This window comes from Rhipicephalus sanguineus, chromosome 7 (genome assembly GCF_013339695.2).
Source record: "Rhipicephalus sanguineus isolate Rsan-2018 chromosome 7, BIME_Rsan_1.4, whole genome shotgun sequence".
In the NCBI taxonomy this organism is placed as follows: Eukaryota; Metazoa; Arthropoda; class Arachnida; order Ixodida; family Ixodidae; genus Rhipicephalus; species Rhipicephalus sanguineus.
Genome location: NC_051182.1, coordinates 132429414 through 132432125, shown reverse-complemented (window position 1 = coordinate 132432125; position 2712 = coordinate 132429414). Strand labels below are relative to the sequence as shown.

Sequence of the window (2712 nt, the reverse complement as noted above, 5' to 3'; positions counted from 1 at the left end):
ATCCCCATCTCGGCCATTTGGACGGCAGGCATGAAGGAAAGAGGGCACTTCCGTAGTATGCGATCGAAGATGTGCAGCAATCATGCTAAATGCGTAAAAGAAACAAGCACAAGACGAAATCACCTGACAGCTTGGAAAGACAGAATAATGTCATCGAAAGCAAAAGATTCAGGAAGACAATGGAACGACAGTCCACACATGTGAGAGCCCAATAAGGCCTGAAACCAAAGAATGTAGGAGCATGTAAATACTTCCAGAGACGCGACACCAGGGGCGTAGCCAGAAATTTTTTTCGGGAGGAGGGGCGGGGGGTTCAACCATACTTTATGTATGTTCGTGCGTGCGTTTGTATGTGCGTGTGTACATACACGCAAGCAAAACTGAAAAATTTCAGGAGAGGGGGTTGAACCCTCCCCCCCCCCCTGGCTACGCCTCTGCGCGACACTATACCAATAAATGGTGAGGCACAGACTGGCCAAACCGAATGCAAGCAGCAAGGCCATGTCTGAAGAGCGACTGTAATTCGAAATCTGTCCAAGCAGTTGAAACATCGATGCAGGAGTAAAGGTCCTCGCTGGCATCCAGATAGCTTTCACTTGATGGCATGGCTATGGACAGAATTAGGACTATTGCCGACTGCGCTTGATGGACTATACCCAACTTAAGGATCGTCATCGTGCGTGACTAATCTACGACAGCTAACTGTTGGTTAGTGCCGGATGTTCAGTGCACGGCGAATCGACATAGCTGCAGCCAGCGAACGAAAAGGCAGCGCATCATGTTACCAGTGGAATGAATTATAACGGCCGCCTAGCCCGGTCGGTGGCTCGGCAGTGTTTTGTTGCATTTTGCCATCCTTTATTTTTCGCTTCTTTGTCGCGGCCGGGGAGATGTTGAAAATGAAAGAAGATGACGGTAGCGCACGGCGCGCCGACAAGCATCATTGGGATTAATGTGGCATCAAAGGTGGAAGACGAAGGCAGTCATGCCATCTTTCTCTGTCCTTTAATTATCATGCTGACTGCGGTGGTTTGAGGGAGCTGACTGCTTTAATCTTACGAGAGTGAGAGAGAGAGAGAGAGAGCGTTGAAAACATTTGTTGCAGAAAAAAACGCCGGGCGTGCGCTGAAACCGCAACACAGTCCACAGCGAAAGCTGGAAGAGCGGCGTTTCTAGAGCCCGTTGTAAGCTCTCATGGGGCTACTAATACAAGTACACTAGCAAGCAGGCCCGTAGCCGTAGTTTGCATTGTGTGACGCCTGGTTACAGAATTCGCGTTGTGTGATGCCAGGTTCTTATTTTACGCTTCTACCACGCTATATTCCACATAGTAATGCGGTTCCTTCCCGACATGAAGCGTGTATAGCGTCTTTTTGCAAAGCAGCTTCAAACACCGGCATGGCTTTGAGGTAGAACACTGGGCTCCCACGCAGAATGCCCAGGTTCGAAGCCTGTTCCATCCTGGAATTTTTTTCTTATGTTGTTTTTTTTTTCCTTATTTCGCGCGATAGTGGTTACGGACACCGGCGGCGAACAACTACGGCGCCAAAAACGGCCACTGAAATGATCTCATAACAGCTTTCGCTGTAAATGAGCATTCCACCCTCGCCGCCATGGCTGCGATCGGCGCTGACTAACACTCCTAGGTTTAAATGTACATATATATATACCCCATAAAGTAGGCGAGAGGATGACCGCCGCCGTAGCTCAGTGGTAGAGCATCGGACGCTTTATTCGAAGGTCGCAGATTCGGTCCCTGCCGGCGGCAAGTTATCTTTTCATCCACATCACTTTCTTCACATTTCTATCCTAATTACTAGAAATAACACCCCCTATACTTTCCTTGGCATTATTGTTTGCTAGTTCTCATTAATAGGATACTGCTATAGAAATACCACCATGCGAAACAACAAACGTCCACCTGAATTTTGGTTCTCAAGCTGATATTGCTGCCAGTAAGTTACCTGAATAAAGCTAACGCCAGTGAAAATCTTTTATATTTCCACCAGAGTGCTCCAGTGAGCACAGGCGATGAGCTGTACAATCGCGGTCACGTCTGTGTAGAGTGCGCGAGCAGCCAGTTTTTGCTCTGAGGGGCGACACCTTTTGGTAGTTTCGGGCTCTGACGTGGTCAGCCTGACTACTAGGCCTCGCATGCTCCTGACACACCACGTCAGAGCCCGAAACTGCCTCAAGGTGTCGCCCCGCAGAGCAAAAACCGTCTGCTCATGCGCTTTACACAGACGTGACCGCGGCTGTACGCGTCCCTATTGGTGGAGCAGAGTCACGCGATGGCGCTCGAGCCATTCTCGACAAAAACAAGCGCGCGACCGTCTACGCCCTGTCTACCTTTTGTTTTCCCGATGTTTTCTTTCTTTTTAGTTGTGTGGGTGCCATGACAGTTGCTAGCCACTGTGCCGTGCTGCGTACTACAATGCGTGCGGCGCCTTTTCCACAAATTCTCATGCCACTATACTGTCGTTATCGAAGTTTGCCTCCCATGGTGCATCGTTGCAAAGTCTCAAGAATACAAGAATGTGGCTGCTTTACGTCTCGCGGCTTTCACACATCAGTGGTTTGAAAGATCTTGTGGATGTGAGCTTAACTTACGCATGATTAGATTGTCTTACATGCAAATGAGATTCTAACAACCATCGCATTATCGGTGCCGATGCTAGATGCAACAGAACAAGCATATACGTACATGTTGAC

General features: G+C 48.9%; 1 non-coding gene across 1 annotated transcript; it reads left to right on the top strand.

Moving 5' to 3' along the window:
* The first annotated feature begins 1696 nt into the window (after positions 1-1696).
* Trnak-cuu (transfer RNA lysine (anticodon CUU)) lies at positions 1697-1768 on the top strand. Its single transcript has one exon. It is a non-coding gene; the product is annotated as a tRNA-Lys (tRNA).
* The last annotated feature ends 944 nt before the right edge of the window (positions 1769-2712 follow it).